General features: G+C 41.7%; 1 pseudogene; it reads left to right on the top strand.

The window, feature by feature from the left end:
• Positions 1-18,255, top strand: part of LOC103064062 (4-galactosyl-N-acetylglucosaminide 3-alpha-L-fucosyltransferase 9-like) — a 32,385-nt pseudogene extending 14,130 nt beyond the window's left edge.
• The last annotated feature ends 4,186 nt before the right edge of the window (positions 18,256-22,441 follow it).

The following is a 22,441-nucleotide window of genomic DNA, read 5'->3' on the forward strand; positions in this document are numbered from 1 at the left end:
AAGTCAACTCTAACTTGAAGGAGACTTTAATATCATTAAATGACTACCTCATCCCAACTTATTAACAAGTATCTCAGCTGGGGAAACATGCTATCATTTATCCAAGCATAATGGTCCATGAATACTGGAGGGTTTCAAGTCTTCTGCTTTCATGGATCCAATTCTTATGGATTTTTCAGCCATTGTGTAGCATCAACATGGCCTCCAATGGACACCTATATCTGGATGACCTGTGGATGTTACTAAAAAGACCATATTTGCTATGATAAAACTCCCAACTCCTTTGACTCCTCCTGCCTTCCAACAGAAAGGAATGAGTGGATGTTAAAGCAAGCCTGGGAAAATAGTTGCGCTCTTCCAAGGTGATAAGGCATTGTAATGGGGTGTGAGAATAACCTTGGGAGACAGGAGGAAGAGCTGCAGCCTAGACAATGGTCTGATAAGAGAAATCTGAGTCCAAAGGAGGGATGTGGGTGGAGAAAGCATTTCCGAAGGGACCCTCCTTTATTCTCTGGAAAGTAAAGGCAGAGGAGGGCAAAAGCGGTTTCCAATTTGCAAGATTGATGTCAGCCTTTTGAGGTAGTCCAGACAGGAAACCAAAAGGTAAGTACTAATAATAAGTACTAATCCTACATTTATTGTAAGGTTGCAGTAACAGAATCTTCTCACAGCCCATTACAGGTATTCATCCAGTGGCAGATTCAGATTCAATCTCCAGGACCTTAATATCATTAGAGATTAGCTAAAGCTTGTTTGGCTATGCAGGGTTCAGAGGCCACTGTTTAATAAGCACCCTAGCTTGATAGCAACCCATGGATATGTGGACATCCATGGGGGAGGGGGGAGTGACATCACACCCATAACAACGTCATGACACCAATGATGCAATTCACTGTGAAGTCTACCGGACACCTAAGCATGGATAGCCAAAGGTCCAGGGTGTGGAGATAGGTCAGTAGTTTATCCTACTTCCAAGCCCTATGAAATGGATCGAGAACGACTTAGGGAGTTAGAGTCCCTTGGCAAAAGTCAAGCTGTAGAACGACATGAAAAACTGCCAGCCAAATATGAGTTTTTTCCTTGGCCAGACTTGGGAACCTGCAATAGTGCCCTGTGGAAATTGGACTGCACTGTTTCTAAAGGGGAATGCCCGGGGTCTGGTCTCAGCTCAGCTCCCTATGAAAACTCAGCCAGCAACTTAGCATTAAATAGTTAAACAGCAGCAAGAACACCACCACCTCTTTTCAAGTGAAGAACTTTAGGGAGCTCCTGTATCTTCCGATGTTGCCAATCTTGCATCTGCTCCTCAGGCCCTTGCCCTGCCTGAAGCAATTAACCCCCCCCCCCAAACTATTTGCTCAATTATATTACCCTAGATATGTCCCATTACTCATCTAGAGACTTTGGGCAAATGCAACTATCGTTATCTTCCGGTAATTAACCAGAAGATGGTTATTGGGGCAGCTCTAAGCGAGGATTCTCAAGACTCTCCTGAGTCCAATTGGGATCTGTGATAAAATCTCTGTGTCACCTGCATAAAGTATTAATGACAATCTATATCTAAGCAGGACACATTGTACAGGTATCTGACTAAAGAGTAAACATGAACGTTGAAAGTTGGGGAGGGGGGACAAACAGTAAACAGCTCTCCTTAACTGCCTTCTGAATTGGGGATACAATTAGAAATTTGCCCTGTGGGTTGCATCTTGTGTGTGTTAACATGGAGCTTGGAGATGAGCAGATGTTTCCTTATGGGAGAAAGCTCAGGTTTTTCCTATTAGATTTATCTAGAGGTGGACTCAAAAGTGCATTTAAAGAAATGCATGTAAATATACCACCAGGCATACCAGGATGTGGTCTAGTATACACTAGGTTTGAGTTTATTAATATATTTTGTATTCATACGGCAGGTTCTCCAGGGAGGGCTTGGTCAGTAGTCAAATGTTCTGCTCTAAAGCCTGCTTGTTCCTTAGTAAGAAAGTCTTCTTGTTCCAAAAGTGTCCAGTCCAGATTCCAAGCATATAAGATTTACTTAATTGGTCTCACCATGCATGACTAAACCATCATTTTCTGAGCTCATCCAGATTGTCTTTTTTAAAGATTGGAATAATGATAGTGGTACCCCAATAAATAGGAATTTGGACTGTTTTATAGATGAAAGTGGGAAAGGGTGTCAAGATTAGGTATGGATGCATTGTCCCTCTGAATTGTCAATCGCTGAAGTCTAAGGTTGAGGCAAAGGACGGCAAAGGAGTTCAAGGATGGGATTTTCCCCAGGTTTTGCAAAGCATTTGGAATGGGATTGTGTCAGGTTTAGCCCAAAGAACTCCAAGAGACAATGCAAATTCAGTTCTACTGTGTTTATTAGCTACAACCTCTAGACAGAAAATCTCCCCAGACTGAACCCTAGCTCCCAAGCCAGCCGGCCACAACACCGTGAATTCCTCAGGGAGGTGCCAGCCTCATCCTCTTGAACTTCCCATGCTCCTCTGGCAAACTAAGAACACGCTTATCTCCCTGAGCCTGGCCTTCATAAGTCCATTCCATCACAGACTGGGACAGCCACAGCTAAGGCAGAATGTGGCATGCAAAACAGAGTGGACCTGCATGGGGATCTTCTGCTGGCAAAACCCACAGAGTTGTAGAGTTTGAAGGGAACTAAGGTCATCTAGTGCAATCCCCAGCTCATGTTAGATGTCACTAACATCTCTGACAGATGACCTTCCAATCTCTAGTAAGCAAGAACTCACCACATCATGGGGCAGCCTGTTCCACTGGCACATAACTCACATAGCAAGTTTCTCCTGATGTCTAACCTGAACCCCCTTCTATGTAGTTTCAATCCATTGATCCTGGTCCTACCATCTGGGGCAAGAGACAATAAGTCCATTCCTTCTTCTGCATGACAGTCCTTCAGATATGTGAAGACTACTCTCATATCATCCCTCGTTCATCTGTTCTATCAGTTGAACATTCCTAGTTCCTTTAACTGATCCTTATAGGGTTTGGTTCCCAATCCCCTTCTTGGTAGCTCTCCTCTAAACTTGCTTCAATTTGTCACTGTCATTTTTTAAGGGAGGCTCAAAAACTGGACAAAGTACTCCAGATGGGATCTAACAAGGGCAAAGTAGAGTAGAACAGTACTTCCTGTGATCTGGACTCTATATTTGTCCATAAATAGTATTTGCCTTTTTAGCAGCTACATCACACTGCTGGCTCATCTTTTATTGCAGTCAACAGGAATTCCTTTCACATGTATTACTGCCAAAGCATCTTATTCTTGTGCCTTTCATTTCTCCTACCCAGATGCAGAACTTCACGGTTCTCGTTATACTCCATCCTATTTCTTTTAGCCCACAGCTCAAGTCTGTCTAGAACTTTTTGAATCCTCTCTCATTCCTCTTAAGCATTAGCCACCCCTCCCAGCTTTGTGTCACTTTGAAACTTGATAAGTGTCCCCTCAGATCTCTCATCCAAGTCATTATTAAAAATGTTGAACAACACAGGATCCAAGACAGAGGCCTGGAGCACTTCAAGCTGAGAGCCATTAATGGATACAGATATTCCAGCAACTGGGAATCTATTAACAGTAGCATCGTCTAGCCCATATTATATCACATCCCTCATCTTTCTTCATTACATTTTTTTAAATTAAAAATAAAATTCCAGCCACTCTGGAGGCTCATAACTGGATGATGATGATGATGATGATGGAGGAGGAGGAGGAGGAGGAAGAAGAAGAAGAAGAAGAAGAAGAAGAAGAAGAAGAAGAAGAAGAAGAAGAAGAAGAAGAAGAAGAAGAAGAAGAAGAAGACTCAGCTAGCTGAATAAAAATTCCTAACATTCAAAATTGCAGGGGATGTATTCAGGTTCCCAAATCCCTCTGAGTTTTTCTGTGCTTAGTAAATTATGCGGAGTACTTAAAAAAAAAAAAAGTTATGCAAAATAATGTTATGCACATGAAAGGATTGTGTTTAATTAGAATAATTTCTAAGGCTAGTTGTTTAGAAAATAAAATTTGGCTCCCTGCAGATGAAGAACACCACCAGAGAGCCATTAAAACAGCAGCAGCTTCACGTAAAGCAAAAGAGTGTGGTGTTTAGTTGACGAAATGACTCTCTCTCTTTATTTTTACTGCTTGAAACGGTGGACTGCCTGGCCCATTTAAAGAAGCATCACCTCTATTAGGTCCCAGCTATTCACTGTATTAATCATAATCCAGCAACCTTTCACAGAGCAAATAACATATTTAAGATGATCAGGCTTAGTTTCAAACAGCATTTTTTCTTATTAAACAACTCTGTGTGGAGGGAAGCATGAAGAAATCAATAGGCAAGTGTTGCGGTAGCTCGCAATGGCATTGTGGTGTAGAAGGCATTTGTTATCACTTGCACAATCGTAGGAGAAAGGGACAAAAAAGCCACATTTATGGGCAAATGTAATCTGATGGAGTTCAGCTTCCATATTATTATCATATGGATATTAAAGTATAAGAAGTAAAGCATGGTTTTTACCCACTCCTGATAAAGGCTACCAGGTGGGTATTTCAAACTGAATTGCAAGCAATGTTGTGTGTGTGTGTGTGTGTGTGTGTGTGTGTGTGTGATATAGCTTTTCATTTCTGCTGTATTTTCTTGCTAGTGCCCAACATGTACCACAGAAATGGGAAGAAAATCTGTAATCAATCCTTGGAGATGTACAAGTATCATCTGTCTGTCTGTCTATCACCTATTTATCATCTATCTGCATTGATAAATGCAGGGGAAAAAATCCTGCACTTTTTTTCTTTCTTCTTTCAGTTTGATAAAAAAGAATTCACAACTGGTAATTTATTTAAAAGGGAATTTCTTAGGTAGGGTGGGGAGTTTTTCACTTATTTAATTGCAAACGATGTGTGGATGTTCAGTCTTCATTGTATATCCGCTGTGGCCTCCCTGCCTGCCCACACGTCCATCAAATCTGAGGATCAAAAGGAGTCTGAGCGCACCAATAGAATAAGAAATTGTATTAAAAGACATAAGCTTTCATGGACTACAGCTCATTTCATTAAATTCACGGAGTGGCTAAACCAGTGTTTTTCAAAGTTGACAACTTTAAGATGTGTGGACTTTGACTCTCAGAATTCCCCAGCCAACATGAGCTAAACTGATGTAGGATTTAAAATGGGATGACGAGCAGTGAGCCAATGGGCCCAGTGAGGAACTATCAACTAATCATCATTGACCATTAAGAAGCGATCAAACAAAGAAATGATGGACGCTTAATAGCCACCATTATATAGTACTTGGCAAATATGATCTAACTTACAGTATGTTGCTGCTCTAGAAACTATTGCAAAAAAAATGGGTTGGGGGAAAAAGAATGGCTGCAGAAAAGACCACCCATTAGAGAGGAATTGGTTGATGTTCACCAAACTGATAGGATGCAAAAATTGAATAAACTAGAGCTCATTCTCAAATGTTTGTTTTCCCTTGCTGAGCAGTGAAGGAAATAATTTCTCAATGAAGTGAAGGGATGAAACCACAACTTGGCAAGTGTTCCCTTCCAGTGGATCTCTGTTATTTCTCTCCAAAGTGATGTTCATCTGTCTTTCAGGCAGTCACTCACAGTCCAGTGCCTTCCAGATGCGTCCGATTACCACTCCCAGCCAGCAGCCAACAATTCAGAAGATTTTTCTTCCAGCAATGACCAGCTTTGCATAAAGCATGGCTTCTCTGCTTTTACAGCAGCATCGTTCACAGACGAGAAGCAGAAATAAGAGTGCCCAGTAGCTTTTGCCCCACACTTGGAAAAGTTATCCAATTGATTTCGTTTGAGAAGGAGAGCCATGTTAGTCCAGATCAGGAGGAGTCTGGGACTCTTTCCAACAGCAATTTCCACCTTTTCCAATGAAGAGGTAAACGCATCTCTTTCCCTTGACTGCCAACTAGCAGTTATTCAGATTTGTGTAACCTAAATACAATATGCCTAATTTCATGGGATGTAATTGTTCCTTTTCATATTGCTTTGGCCAGATGCCACTTTGAATCCAATCCAGACCATCACACTTGAAGAAGGATGGAAAGAAATTGGAGCAAGTGAACATGAAGATCTGGCTGGCAAGTTCTGGGAGTTGAAGTCCACATATCTTGAAGCTGCTGAGGTTGACAAACGCTAGTCTATCGGAAAGCTTCAATGTTTCAAGGAGTTTTTTTTACAACCGGTTCACCTAAAATGCTTTACTAAGCTGTATGCCCTGTCCCCCCAGATATAGTCTCCTCTTTCTTTATGATAAGGAAAACCTGTTAGGGACTTGAAAAGTGTGGCCTAGTGTAAAAGAGAACAGGGTTCCCATACTTTAAATCAGTGTTTCTCAACCTCAGCAACTTTAAGATGTGTGGACTTCAACTCCCAGAATTCTGGGAGTTGAAGTCCACATATCTTAAAGTTGCTGAGGTTGAGAAACTCTGCCTTAAAACAACTTTTGGAAGAGACAGTTTCAGCAAATGTAATTCACCTGCTAGATGTATCAAGATGACCTCTTCAAAAATAGCATGAGATTTACAAGAGATCTCTGTTGTTTTTGTACATGCCTATCCTATTTTGGATTCCAGAGTGGGCAGGCCCACGGTGTTCCCTTATTAGCCAGATCCACCTGGAAAACCACTTTTCGTAAGGACACCTTCTGCTAAAAAACTGTCCTTGAATCTCATTGGGAGAAATGAAGGATGTGATGAAGCTGAGAGCCAGTGACAGGATAAACTTTGAGGAACAATTCTTTCCTTTCTGCTTTTAAAAGCAGGAGCCACTGTTGGGGGAAGAACAGTATCTCTTTTCCTGCCTTCCACTTTTAGGTGAAAGTTAAACCCAGATTAAGTATTGTCAATAGGTCTATCCAGTCATTCATTTTTTTTTCAAACTATGTAAACTATGTATGAGATCTGAAAGTTTGGCAAGAACAAGGGCCCACACAAGGTCTTTGAAATGCCATTCATTCTGAAAGAGGTGGAAATTTCCCCAGATCAGAAATCCTGTTAAAGAAAGGCCCCCAGACAGAAAAAGTTTTATAAGTACATTCAGTCCTGTGAGTTTGAAAATCATCTCCAGGCCTTGATACTTAACAGGAATGTGGAACCCGTGGCTCTTCAGATTTGTGTAATGGTTCCCAGGAGCTTAGTAACACTGCGAGGGCTACAAGTTCCTGATTTCTTTCCATATGACCAGGGAAGCGTAAATATGGTTTGTGACCCTATTGTGGTATGCAAGGGAGTGTCTAAAGAGAGTCCTGTGCACCAGATTGAAAAGGAAAATATGCTTAAGAGTGCTTAAGAGTGCTTAAGATGCTCCAGTGGGACTTTCTTGCAACTCCGTAAGGCTGCTGTATCTTATCCTGTGACCATGGCTGACCTCAGAAACTCTAGTTTGATCCAGGGGAGACCCGTTTGATTTAAAAACTTGCCGACCTTTGTAACAGGTACATATTTGTGTGGTCTGAAGCCCTTTTTTGTTTTTGTGAAGGGTTGCACAATCATACTGAGCAGGCCAAGCATGAATCCAATTTGTGCCACTTCATGAACCACTGAAACTTTCTTGGTGTTGGTCCATCCATCCATCCACCCACAGACATTTGAGTGCCGCCTGTTTTCATTATTCTACAGATTTTGATCTAGAAAGCCCTATATGGATTGGCACCAAAATATCTGCAAGATTGCCTTCTCCAGCTGGACTCAATCCATTTATTAAATTCATTCCAGGAGGGGCTTTTGGTGATTCCCCACTTTTGCATGGCAAGGAAAGCTGAGGTCTGGTGATGTGGTTTCTCTGTTATGGCCCTGGCATGGTTGAATAGTAACCCATTTGAACCCAGACTTGCTCCATCGTTGACCACTTTCTGGAAATCAGTAAAAGTAGCATTCTTCTGGAGGACTTTTGATATTGATTAAATGATGTTGTCTGTCTTTGGGATGAAGCTCTGGAATTTTATATATGGTCTCCTCCTCCTCCCATTTCCTGTAGTAGCCCCCAGACTTTGAAACTCTTCACCCCAGAAGTCCTTAAATAACCTTTCCTCGTGACTCTTAGAAGATCTTGAAAGACAGTTTTATCTCACCAGGCTTCCAATTCTAGCTAAGGTTTATCAGCATCCAACTTGGAGGAGGGTTGGTTTTTTATTATGGTTGCTTTTTTTAGAATTTTGATTGATATCTATTGTTGTTTTTATCATTTTGACCTGTTGTACTTCTCCCAGAATATTTGAAATCTTTGGCTAAAAAAAACCATAAAATCAATCCATCAATGGTTTGTGTTATCGTTTCTGTGGATGTTTGAACTGAATTTAATTTTTTTAAAATTAATTGCCTAATTTGGGTTACCCTGGTTATTTTAGGTGCATTTATGTTGTTAACTGCTGGAGGAGTTGTGAAACACAGCAGCAGAAAACAAGAATGATAACAAATAAGTTGGCATTTTAAGTTTTCTTCTGCTGTTTTATGACTAACCTGTTGTTGATTGTGGTGTGGTGTAGTGTAGTGTGATGTGATGTGATTGTTTTGTGGGAATGTGTGTGTGAGGAACCTTATTAGTCTAAGATGAAATGCACTCTGGAATGTGTTGCAGTGGCTCTGCAACAGAAAGTAAATAAAACATTGCATTTGGCAGAGAATTATCCCCCCCCCCCCAGTACTAAATGATAAAAAAGAAAAACCCTAATTGAAAAATAAATTTGAACTCTTCAGGCAGATCAGTAAGAGAGCGAACAACCAGCGGTGACAATTAATCAGTCTGCCTTTTACTATTTAATTGTCCCCCATGTTTACTTCTTCAGGTCTCCATTGGTGGGCCATAATCAGGTTCACTTAATGCAGCTAAAAAATGTAGTCTCTCTTATTAGATTTTTATTGAATTTTGAGTGACTTTATTTTATTTTAGTTACTTTGAGTGACTCAAGGCAACCTGCCTAATGTTCTCACCTCCTGTTTTCCCCATAACCACCACCTTGTGAGGTGGGTAGGGCTGAGAGTGTGTGGTTGGCCCCAAATTACCCAGCCAGCTTTGGTGCCTAAGGGAGGACCTTAGATAGACCTCCTGGTCTCCCAGTTTCACCTCTAGCACCTTAACCACTACACCAAATTGGCTCTCTTGAGTTGCTTTGAATCCTGTTGACTTCACAGATGTATCTGTGTTGCTTTCTTACCAGTATTATGGAAGGGGTTTCTATTGCCTTGGGTTAATTGGTTAAACCGTGGTTAGGCTAACTCTGGGCATGCATATGCTGGCAACCAGCCACAAACCCATGTTAATTTCATAGGAAATCCAAAATATTATGAATTTCAGTCTGTCAATCACCCAGCAGCTTCAGACTTAATGAAACTCACTCCCCCACTGTAGATTTTTAGGAAGCATAAGACCCACAGATCTATTTTCTTGGCTATAAATGTTTCAGGTGGTTCTTGACTTACAACAATTGGGACTGGATTTTCCATTGCAAAGCAGTGTGGTTGTAAAGTGCGACTGCATTGTTTAGCGACGGCGATCCCTGCAGTCCCAGTTGCCATTAACAGAATCCCACAGTTGTTAGGCAAAGCAACTTCCTGCCGGCTCCCCACAACCAAAGTCAGTGGGGAAGCTGGCAGGAAGTTGCAACTCCCAGGCTGGCAGGCAGGCAGCTGCTGCTGGGTGGGGCAGGGGTGAGGGGGTGTGCAGGGGTGAGGGGGTGTGCAGGGGTGCGGGGGACATGCAGTGAGGTTTGGGGAGGGTGCACAAGGTTGCAGCACAGATCGGGGAGGGTGTGCAAGAGTGTAGGAGTGGCCCGTGCGAGTGCAGAGGAGCTGGGGAGGGTATGCGAGTGGGGGAGACTTACTCCAGTGACTTGCAATCCCTTGCCGGCATCCTCACTGACTGTCCGAGGAAGCCAGCAGGGAAGGCTGCAAATGGCAATCCCATGATTGTGGGGTATTGGTGGCTGGTCATAAATGCGAATGGGTTGCCAAGTGCCCAGATCACGATCACGTGACCAAGGAGGTGCTGGGATGGCCATAACTCTGAGGACCAGCCATAACCACCATTCATTCAGCATCTTTGTAACTTCGAACAGTCGCTGAACAAATGGTTGTAAGTCGAGGACTACCTCTATTAAAAAATTAAAAAAAGCAATAAAACAAAAGAGAACAATTCATGTAGATAAGGGGGGGTGTCATTTTTACTTTTTACTTATTTTTTTTACTTCCGAAAAAGAGTTATTCGTAGGTGGTTTGCTTCCTTTGGAAACTGGCAACTTCTGCTTAGAGAGAAGGGAAAGGATCCAGCTTGGGGACTCTCAGGGCCTGTCCCATTCTCCCCTCAAGGCATCCTGTCTTGTGGTGGAGAAGGACTGAGGACTCTCCGATCCTTGTCCCTCCTTAAAAGGGGATTATCTGCTTTGGCAAAACCAGGTCAGAATCAGGGTAAAAATAGAAAGCTGTGAGTAAGTGGGCAGGTGTCTGTGACAGTAATGTGACAAGCCTTTTTTGTTCATTTCTTTGATAAGTTGGCTGTCACCAAGTAAGCTCTGGAACGGATGCAAGGCTTCACAAGAGAATACTCTTCCCCTGACTCTGGTCTAAGCAAGCTTTTTTTTGCAGCTCTTCACCTCATTTCCGCATGTAATTACAAAACTGAGGGCAAGAGCCAGTCCTATTATTAATTTTATTTATTAATTTTACAGGTAGTCCTTGGCTAACTATGGTAATTGGGGCTGGCAACTCCATTGCTAAGCAACATGGTCATAAAGTGCAATGTCACATGACTACATTGCTTAGCAACGGCAGTTCCAGTTGCGGTTGTTAAATGAATCCTGCCCAGTTGTTAGGCATGACATCATGTGATCGCCATTTGAAACCTCCTACCAGCTTCCCCACTGACTTTGCTTGTTGGAAGCCAGTTATGAAGGTCGCAAATGGGGATCATGGGACCGCAACTTTGAGGACTGGTCATAAGTCCCCTTGTTCAGTGCCGTAACTTCGGTCACTGAATGGGCGGTCAGTAAGCGTGGGCTACCTGTAAAAATATTTAAATAGCAGTTAGCTGTTGGGAAAAAAATATGGCCTGCTTGTTTTTTTTTTTCCTTATAGATACAAATATTTTTTTCTGGTTTGTTTTTAATTGTTTTTAATCACTATATTAAATCCCAGCTTTTGAATCCTCTACGTCTGTTGCAGAAGTGTTTGAGTGTAAAGCTTGTGCAACAGCAATAATGTTAATAGAAAAAGAAAAAAGTAAATAACATAAATTGAGAATTATACTGCTATGTATGTAGTTATATGTATGTGCTCTATTCCTTCCCCCCTCTTTTTTGGGGTGTTTAGTTTTTATTGCTTTTTACTTAATTAATAAAAATAAAATCATACCAGAAGAGAGAGAAAGAAAGACGAAGAAAGAGGAATGGGTCACTTTAGACTAAATAAGTAGAAACTTTTGTTTTTCTATATTGTTCTCCAAAGCACTTGAGAATTTCTCTAAAATTTCTCTGGGCAATGTTTCAGAGCTTTTTCAACTATTCAAGGGGGTGGAGGGAACAAGGATTAGCACTGTTGTCTGGACTCATCTTTCTAACACTCTGAAACCCTCAACTGCCCGTCCTTCCCAATCTGAAAAAAACTTCAAGCAGAAATTCCCTCTTGAATGTGTTTTCACTTCTGCTTGTTCATCCTTTAGAGTTTTCCTGGCTGCTCCTATTTTCTGCTTTGAAAAATCTCCATGAGATGAATTCCCTCATGAAGTCTTTCTTTGGAATTTAACGGAGGATGCAGAACCTTGGGGAGAAGATGGTTCAATGCAGCTGGAACCTCTTCCTTGATTTTCAGAAAAATTGCCAGAATTGTATTCTTCATCTCTCTCTCTCTCTCTCAATATAAAGTTTTTAAACTTTTTTTCCCCCAAATTGAATGAAAATGGTTCTCAAGTTGGACGACACAGGAAAAAAACAAACAGCTTTATACTCCTTTAGAGTTGTAGAATAAGTCCATCGCTTGAGAAAAACGTTCTACACCTTTCTGATACTGATCGGTTTAAGATCGGAAGGAATCTGGTCGCGTGTTTTCCAACCCACAAATTTTATTTAAAGGCATAAGCTTTCAAAGCAATGATTGGCTTAACAGGTGTCTTCTTCCACTATCAAATAGCACCACCTCTAAAAAAATGCAAAATGTTCATATTGAAGATCTATCCATTCTGACCTACAGGACTATATTCCTAAGAATTACGAGTCCCTCCTCTCCCATATTTAATAAATTCAAGTAAAATAATCAAAATTAGTATTGGATAATGGAAAAGACGGTGCTGATGAGCTGAAAGGACAATCCACTTGCTCTGTGTCTCATTTTATAGTTTATTTTATCACTCACTAATTTTGATGATCTCTTCTGCTTTCTGAAGGTAATTAAACCACTGTAACATCCTAAGCATCTCCAAACCCAAACGTTTATTTATTTATTTTTTTAAAAAAAGAGCTACTGCTTCCCAGAAGAAACAGAATGTATAATTTAAAAAGCATTGGGATGAGGGAATGCATAAAATAATCAAATTCATTCCCTTGTGTTTTGGATGCAGACTCAAAATGTAAGAGAAGTAGAAGGCACTTTTTAACTTTTTCTGATAATCCTTTTAACGATTGTCTTCCCATATTTATTTACTTACTTCGTTAACGGGGTTTATATGCAATTCAAATTGAAACTAAGAGGGTTACGTACCCTATTTACATAAACAGCGTTAAAAATAGAGCGTCTAGGCACCAATAATTTAAGAGATCAATGAATTTTTGCATTCATTAATCTCCAGATTACAGGAGGGAACAGTCTACAACCTTCTCCACCCCCAAGGTTTGTTTGAAGGCCTTTCAGAAACCCAGCAGGATGCATGAAAAGCCCTGCAAATGAAAAATGGGCGTGTTGGTGGGATTCCAGAATGGGGATTATGGACCACGCTAATCACCCCGATTAATAATCTCCTAATCTGCCCCCATATTTCAAGCAGAGTTTGCCTATGCCTTTGTTTTTTGGATTAAAAAATGAAGCAAACTGACATTGGTTAGGCTGTTTTGGTAACTCTTCAATAGATTATGTATTATGTTCTGGCATTTAATGGGTTGTGTGCACGCTTTATCTCATTTATTTAACATTCCAGGTTGTGTCACTAGTTTAACAACTTTTTATGCCTTCTCCATCCCTGGCATTCTTGAATAACACACTTACACACCCCTGGGCTGCTCTGACTGCTTGGAGATTAGAATATGAATAGTACAAATCATTATGTCTTGTTAATGCTGATTAGGTTTTTATACTATTCCAGGCCCCAGCTAGAACATTTTGCTTCTGCCTGCAAATTAAAAATCTTCCTGCAGTGAGAAAAGTAGCCTATAAGGGGACAAGGGTTCTTGTGTAGGTAGTCCTTTGCTGCTAGTTTTCTACTTGCAGGAGTCTTTTTAAGGATTCCAAAATTATATCCCTTCTCAGTAGCATTAAATGGTATCTCTGCCTGGATGTGTAGGTACTTCTATACACCTAGGTTTTTTTTCAAAAATGCATCAGTGTTCCTCAATGTGACTCTGCAAGTTGAGCTAACAAAGTTCTCTTGACTGCAGAACTTCATGCCGGAATGGATCAGTTCCTGCCACTGGAAGTCACCAAATTCATACCGGATTCCTAGGATTCTTTAAAAGATTCCTCCTGTGCATTCCCAACCCTCCTAGTCTCATTTCATGGAGCCATTTTCTACCAGTGCTGAGCAGATGGCTCTCTCTACCAAGTCATAGCCTATCTGGGGAAAAGATCCTTGTTAGTCCTTTGCAACTAACTTTCTACTTGCAGGAGTCTTTTTACTCCTGCAAGTAGGTTTATTTATTACTATTATTATTGCTCGGAAATAAATTGTACTTTTGGAGAGTATGCTTTGATGTAAAAGTGGGGAAGAAAAAGAAGAAGTCTACTTCTGGCCATGAAAACATCAGCTGATTCGCTCTGGATTCCGTTTTCAAGCATCCATTAAATAATGGTCTGTTATGTCACCAACAGGAAAAAGAGGCTGTGTGCATCTTATTTACCTTCCCACCATTAGTGGTTTCTCCACCTTCCTGCTTTCAATCTCTTTGCTTTTATAAGGAATTAAAAGCTCTTTGCCCACCCTAAAAAAAAAAAAAAAAAAGGTCAACTTACTTTTATCATAATTGTCTTCCGTTGCGACTGCTTCCAAATGTGGTGAAAGCACCGGGCTTCAGTTTTCATCAAAAGCAAAACCCTTTGGCCCTAATTGAGCTCAAAGGAAGGAACGGCAAGTTTGCTGATTAGTTGGTCATTATTTCATGCAGGAAAGAACTGATCATAGACCCACAGTTGTCCTATAATGGAAGCTCCTCACAATGTACGGAGGTTTCCACCCCAAGTCCAACACCCAGAGACTGTACACCAGCTGGAAAGAGGGCGGGCGGGGTCCGGTGAGTGTCAAAGCCACTGTCCTGGATGAAACCCAGAGCATCCAGGAGTACATCACTAAGAGGGCACCCAAAGATGAGCTGCTGAGAGAATGGCTGAGACAGCAGCAGACACGGGAGGAAGGTCAAGTGGAGGAAGTGCCATGGCAAGACAAGCCCCTGCATGGGATGTACCATCGACAGATAGCTGAGGTGGCTGGCATTGGGAAATCCTACCAGTGGCTGGAAAGGGCTGAACTAAAAGACAGCACTGAGGCACTGATCATAGCAGCACAAGAACAGGGACTAAGCGCCAGATCCATAGAAGCAGGGGTCTACCACACTAGACAGGACCCAAGGTGCAGATTGCACAAAGAGGCCTCAGAGACAGTCCAACACATAGTGGCAGGGTGTAAGAGGCAGGCAGGAACAGCATATACTGAATGGAACAACCAAGTAGCTGGTATTATGTACAGGAACATCTGCACAGCATATGGGCTAGACCCTCCCAAGTCTAGATGGGAGATTCCACAGAAGATCATGGAGAATAACAGGGCTAAGATCCTGTGGGACTTCCAGATCCAGACGGACAGGCAGGTACTGGCCAGTCAACCAGACATCATGGTAGTAGACAAGGACCAGAAGACAGCAGTGGTGATAGATGTAGCAGTGCCAAGTGACAGCAACATCAGGAAGGAGGAGTATGAGAAGCTGGAGAAGTACCAGGGCCTGAAGGAAGAACTAGAGCAGGTGTGGAAAGTCAAGGCCAAAGTGGTCCCAGTGGTGGTAGGAGCACTCGGGGCTGTGACTCCCAAGCTGGGAGAGAGGCTCCAACAGATCCCAGGAACAACATCAGAGCTCTCTGTGCAGAAGAGTGCAGTGCTAGCAGCAGCTCAGATACTGCACAGAACCCTCAAACTCCCAGGCCTCTGAAAGAGGACCCAAGACTGAGGAAGACACAGACCACCCATAGGGGTGAAAGGGGATTTATTTTATATATCTGTATCTATTTTCTTGCATTTTCAGAAATCTGCCCTGCTTTGAAGTGTCTGTCTTCCTTGATGTCTCCCCTTGGCCTCCTCCTCCTCTTCCTTCCCTCATAGCCCCCCCTCAGCTCTTTGCCCACGCCCAAAGAACCCCCCCCCCAGCCACTTTATCCCTTCTGAGCTTTCCTTGCAGCCCATCCAGGGACTCCTGCCTCCAACACCCCTGACCCCTATTCACATGGTGCTGCTTTTAAGCCACCTATAAAAGTGGGAGCCCTTCAGATCCTGTTGGTTCAGCAGTGGAAGCCAGGAAGGTTGCCTTCCTTCTGGAAGGATAGCCCCCCCTCCCACCGCCCCAAGATCCAAGCAGCAGGTTTTGGGGCAGGGAGAGGACTGAACCTGTCAGACGAATTCATTCATTCATTCATTCATTCATTCATTCATTCATTCATTCATTCATTCATTCATTCATTCATTCATTCTTAATTGTTGACCTGCTTGCCTTCAGCCCATTCGTGATTTCTTTTAATATATGTTCTCTTGTTTTTTAAATTGCAGGCTGTCCAGATTTGCTGAGCAGCCTCTCAATTGCATGAATGAATCAAATCAGGAAGGGGCGTGGCCGTTCCTTGCAGGGAGAGTGGAATAGAAGAGAGAGGCTTGTCCCCTTCAGTGGCTCCTCCTCTTTCCCTTCCTGCTGTTCCTGGGGAAAGAGATCACTGGAGGCCTGCTAGCTGGCCAGGGTGGTGGGAATCCTCCTCCAACCAGCGCTGGGCCGTCCTCCTTTGCAGTGACTTTGGGGTCCAGGCTGCACCAGGGCCTCACCATCCAGTTTTCTGATTCTTCCTGGCTTTCTTCCTTGCCGAGTTGCTTCGGCGTTTGGCTGCTGATCTAGATCAAGCCAACCTAGGGCTGGTTCTTGTGTCCCGTTGAATCCCCCAACGTTTTCTTCATCCAAAGTGATGACACTGATGAAACCCTCCTTCTGGTCTGGTGGTGGCCCTCTGGGTGCAGGGGCAATGTGTTCTCCTGTCTTGACCTGAACACCTGTGGCTGCCACATCACCATGGACTGGAGACTGTACGGTCAGTCCCACGGTGTCCTCTTTCACCACTGAGACCTTCAGTGGACTCTGAGCAACTTACCTCAGCAACCCAGGCCCACCTTTCAGAAGTGGATCTGGATGAACGTGGAGTTGCACAGCAACTCGCTCCACAAGTGAGGGATGGACCATACATTCAACCTGTCCCTCACTCACCGGCGGGACGCAGATCTTCACGTGCCTTACAGCTTCCTCACCTTCAGCCCAAAGGCCTCTCGGAGGAAGTGCCAAAGGCAAACTCATATGTTGGATAATCAGCAACCGGTGTACTAAGCAGAGAATTAAGTATTACAAGTTACAGAAATATATTCCAATTCCTATTTATGGGAAAGCATTTGGACGCCACCTGAGCTGGGGAAAAAATCATCCCAACCATCTCCTCTTGCAAGTTTTATCTGGCCTTTGGAAATTCCGTCCATAGAGATTATATTGCAGAGAAACGTTACAAGGCGCTTCTGGCTGGATCCGTGCTGGTGGTTCTGGGTCCTCCCAGAGAAAAATATGAGGATTTTATCCCCAGCTCCTTCTTTCATCCACATGGAAGATTCCGAGTCACCCAGGAGCCTTTCAGAGTACCTTCTGATGCTTGACCAAAATTGTGCACTGTACCTTAGTTACTTCAACTGGAGGAAGGAGTTTCAGTCTTCTGTCCTAAATTCTGGGAATCACAGGCATGCCTGGCTTGTGATCATATAGAGAGATGCAAGGAGTACGAGTCTGTCGGAAATCTGGAGAAAGGGTTTTGGAATGAAAGCTGGATCAATACTTTTCCTGCACATTTTTTTAATTTATATATATATATATATATATATATATATATATATATATATATATATAAAGGCTGACAAATTCATCACCCTGAAATTGGGGGGGGGGGAGGGAGGAAATAGATAAGATAGATAGATAGATAGATAGATAGATAGATAGATAGATAGATAGATAGATAGATAGATAGATAGATCTTGCCATCCTTTACTTCTTCTTAATCTGGATAATTAGTTTCCTTAAGGCCTGGACATCTTAATCCACTCTCCTTACTTTAAGATAAAGGCATCTTTAAAAAAAATGGTATTAGTCAATTTGTGCATTCTTTGCTCGAAGAGGCGATCGCCAGCTTTCAAATTCAGCTTTCAAACCCATTTTGCTGTGATTTTGGACAGGAATTAAAAGCTACTAACATGGGTTGATGTTGTATTGCCTTATTCGAACAATCCACAGAGTAATGTTATTGTGGTATTCTAATCAAATATTTACTCTTCAGTTACAAATTTTGCAATGTGTACTTAGAAGGGACGAGAAGTAACTCAGCTGAGTGCTTTTAAAGGTCACAGCCTGGGCACAAAAATTATTCCATCCTGGACTTCTGGCACGGCATCTTTGTATACCTTGTTAGAAATCCTGCTATGTCTATCAATATTCACCAAGTATCTTACGGCATCCTATTTCTTTCTCAATCTTGTTTCATCATTTTTGTAATGCATCACCCGCCAATTACATAATACAATCATGTTTATATTGATTGGGAGTTTCGTCCTTGCAGGGCAAAAGAAAAGAAAAGGAGGGGAAAAGGTAGGCAGTGCAGATAATGTAACGAACTCAACAATATTTATTATGGTTTAACTACAGTTTATAAAATAAGATGCATTCTAATGTCCAGAATGACCTTCCATGCTCTCTTATAAACTGCTTTCTAGATTGTCTTCAGTTACAGAAGCTTTGAAGGCTATGTGGAGTATCTGCAGCAGTAGTTACTGGCTTCAGAGTGATGACCATGGATGAGTGATCAAACTCCATCCCGTTTTATGTGTGGGCAATGCATGCAATGCCCGTAGAAGGGGAGGGAGCTTTGATGGCCAAGTTGTGGCTACCATTTTGAAGCCGGTGACCATCACTGTGGATGCCCCTGATAGGAAGACCATAGCTCATTTCACATTTTAGGTTAACCCTTGGTTTTCATTTCTTGTATGCAAACCATTTTTAAATGGCCTTCTTTCCATCCATTTAAATGATTGGCAGAAAGAACAGGACTTCATCACTGGCAAAGTAGGACAGGAAACAACACATTTTTAGTACCAAAAAAAAAAAAAAATATTAAACCTGTGCTGTGGATTTTGTACAGCACTGGATAAAAGTCTTTATCAGTTTGGGACACAGAAAATAATCCAATTATTTGTCTGCCTAACCTACGAATGCAGCTTCTTCCAGGATGAAGACCTCTTTTGGCCTTTGATGGGGTGGCTTTGAAAAAGGAGGTCAGGCCAGGATAAAAGCTAAATTTCACTGGGTTTACTTTTACATTTAATCAAATTAACTAGTTACTAAATTACTCTGTGTGCATTTAACCATTTCCCCTTATTGTCGCATTAAAAATGGTCATTTGATGACACTTTTGGAAGCACTGTAGAGTTTTTACCCAAGGCTTTCAGAGGTAACACATGCCTTGGGGACAGCCAGTTTGGTGTAGCGGTTAAGGCACCAGGAACCGGCTAGAAACCGGGAGACCATGAGTTCTAGTCCTGTCTTGGGCACAAAGTCAGCTGGTGACCCTGGGCCAGTCCCTTTTTCTCAGCCCTAGGAAGGAGGCAACGGCAAACCACCTCTGAAAAACCTTGCCAAGAAAACTGCAGGGACAAGTCCAGGCAGTTGCCAGGAGTCAACCCTGATTCAAAGGCAAAAAAAAACCCACCTTAGGTCTTTAGAGGGTGAACTCTTCATCTGCCATATATACACTTCCTGTTCTGATTTGGTTCTCTAAGGCAATGCTGCTACTACAGTGCTATTGCAGATAGTAATAAGGAACGTAAGTATTGAAAGCTAAAAAACCCTCAGCCTTAAAAAGGGTTATTTTCCATGGTTCGCATTTCTTTCTAAATTGAAAACACAAACTGCCTTCAATTCTCCTGTGTTTTAAGGATGGATGCAAATTTTCCTTATTGAGATTTTTTTTTTTTTGCAAAAGGTTGTGTCCCGTACGTGAAATGGACTGATGTTGCTACAACTACTGACCAAACTGCTCTCCTCTTGGGGACAGAGATGAATTAAGCCAGTGATCCAGAGACTGGGGTGAATAGGGGCTTTTTCCCTTCCCAATTATGGTAGCTTTCACTGGGCTATAGAACATTTTAATTCTGTCCTAATGACATTTATTAGCGTAACACAAACTACGGAATGCCTGGTCGACAGCGTAGCTTTTAAATTACAGAATGGCCATTACATTCAGCGTTTTACAGCCAAGTTTCTAGGAAGAAGATAAGTATTTTAAATATATATTGGGGAAGATGCACTCATCCTTTGACTTCAAAAGGCCATTCAGTGGCTCCACATTTTATGGCTTAATCTATTCACGCTCTTCTCTGAAAGTATTTATTGGCTTTTATTTAATATTATATAAATATACAGGGCTGAAAAAAGTAACTTCTTTAGGGCAAAGCAAGCTGGTAGTACAGAGGAGTGCTTATATAATATTCCCTTCCATCTGGTTTTACTGCAGTCAACAGAGGACATGACAGTTCGCTTAAAGGTGTTTTAAAAATCAATTTTGGGGCTATTAGAATAAAGCTGTCTCCTTTAAATACAGCTAAAATTGATTTAACCTGTGATACGAATTTAAACACTAAAGACTTAAGTTCCCCTTGAGGAATACCACAACGTGTTTTATGGGGCATCACAGGGAATAACCGTGCAGAGTTTAAATTTGACATAAATCCCAGAAACAGAGGAAATAGAATGAGAACAGTTAGCCCCAAAATCTAGAAAACTAATTTTATATATGTGTGTGTGTGCGCGCGCGTGTACGCGCTGATATGGAGTTTCCTGGATTCCCAAATTTCAGTTTGTGAAACCAGCAAGTTGGATCCAAAGTTAAAACACTTGGTTCAGGTTTTTTCCAGCAAAAGATTTGAGTTGAAATAAATATGTATTTAATTGTTTTAATCACAATCTATTTCATAATATCATGGAGAAAGGGGGTATATACCTGGTCTCAATCCATTTTAACATACTTGCCCCTATCATCCGCACACGATGGGAACATTTCACCCGTAAGCTGGAGGTCAGGTGTCTTGTTGGACTTTGAAAATTGTGTTTCACAGAATATTTAGATAAGGGGAACATGGTAATCTTTTACTTTTTGGGGGGGGTAGGGTAAGATGCTTCTGAACAAGTTATAAATGTAGGAAGTATGGCACACATCACTTTCAGTGGAAGAAAAAGATCTAGGCTTACTTTCCTGGGTGAAACAGTTTTTCTTTTTCTTTACCAGTGCTAGATAGAATCACAGAACATGTGGAAAATTCAGGACAATGGAGTCAAGCATACATGAACGAAAAGCTACATAATCAGAGCAAAAACTGAAAAATTCTTAAGGATGGTTTTATTTTTTTCATATAGTTGTGTCGCATATATATGTAGTATGTTGTCACTTTTCAGTAAGGTTCTCTCATAGGGAATGGTGAATTCCCTATGTTCACCAGCAGTTCCACTGAAACATTAAAAGGCAAAATTTGGAATATGTATAAACGGGACAGAATTAAATCTGAAGTCTGAAAAACGTTTGTCTTTTAAGAATGGAAGCGGTGGCTTCTGTCCAAATAAAAATACGCTGCTTTCTGGGGTCAGGAGGAGGAAAGGAGGCCTGAAGTTGATAAGGATTCCATTTATAGTTCTTTGTGCAATTCTTCAGCAATTCCAATATCTCCCAAACCTTAGAATTGGGCTTGCTAAATAGGGGTATTCTGGAGGTTCCAAGATCCAATCTTCTATTCTCCCCCCCCCCCCCCCGACTTCTGTGTATTGTAGAAGCATCTGTTTGGATACTGTTTTGGTTAACCAAAATATGAAAGTCATTCCAGTTGCCTAGCTAAAGCAAGTAGGGCACCTGTATTGAGCTGGAACAACATAAGAAGCTGGAGGCTGATGATCACTTTTGTGGTAACACCAAAGGCATTATTTTATCAAGAAAGCCACATATATATAAAGTGAATGACAATATAGTGCTGAATGATGGGCCCCTCAGGTCAGGAGGCACTCAACATGTTCCTGAGAAGAGCTGAGGATCTTCTGGAGTACAGGTAGTCCCCAGTTTAAGAACGAGTTCCATTCCCAAGGTCTGTCCTTAAGTTGAATTTGTATGTAAGTCGGAACAGTATTATTGTATAATTCTGTATAAATAGTATTGTGTAATTAACTTGAACCATTGTGCATTTAACTCACATTTTTGTGTATTTAACTCAAATTTTGCTACAAGAAGCTCCGTTCTTAACTATGGATCATCCTTCAACCGGGCGGGGCGTTCTTAACCCGGGGACTCCTGTACTGATAGTGCTTATGATATGGCTAGATTAAAGTCTTCAGGCTGTCTAATTGCTGATGCTCCCACACAGGAAAAGAAAATCGGAACCTGCCAAGATAGAATTATCCTAAAGGAATTTAGAGCTGATTTTAGGGATAGGGAAGGAATGAACAAGTTGTTAAGGAGGGACTTGCACAAAGTTTACATGGTCCTGAGAAAAGGGAAGCATGAGAAAGAAACTCAGGATAACTCCAGCTACATTTTGTTCAATTTAAGATGGGTCACAGAGGAACTTGGACAGGCTTTCAAGATTCTGTTGTTCTATTCTACTACTACTACTACTACAATAATAATAAAAAAAACATTGCTCAAATCTCTACCGTGCCTCTTTCTTGACCTGGCCTACCTCAAAGAGCTGAAAATTACAGGGAAATGTGATATGAATCCATGTCACATAGACAGATTAGGCATCAGTGAATTGAAATGGAGTAGAATCAGATGCTCTCAGTCAGAAGATCACATTGTTTGCTACTCAGGACAAAGAAGGAAATGTTATTTTCATGGTCAGGAAGAATATAGCAAACACACTATTTGGATACTATGCAGTCAGTGACCAAATAATATCAAATAGACTTTGCAGACAA

The sequence above is a fragment of the Python bivittatus genome, unplaced genomic scaffold, assembly GCF_059951505.1.
Source record: "Python bivittatus isolate LINGU-HERP-01145 unplaced genomic scaffold, Pbiv_v1 ctg000590_np1212, whole genome shotgun sequence".
NCBI classification, from domain to species: Eukaryota; Metazoa; Chordata; class Lepidosauria; order Squamata; family Pythonidae; genus Python; species Python bivittatus.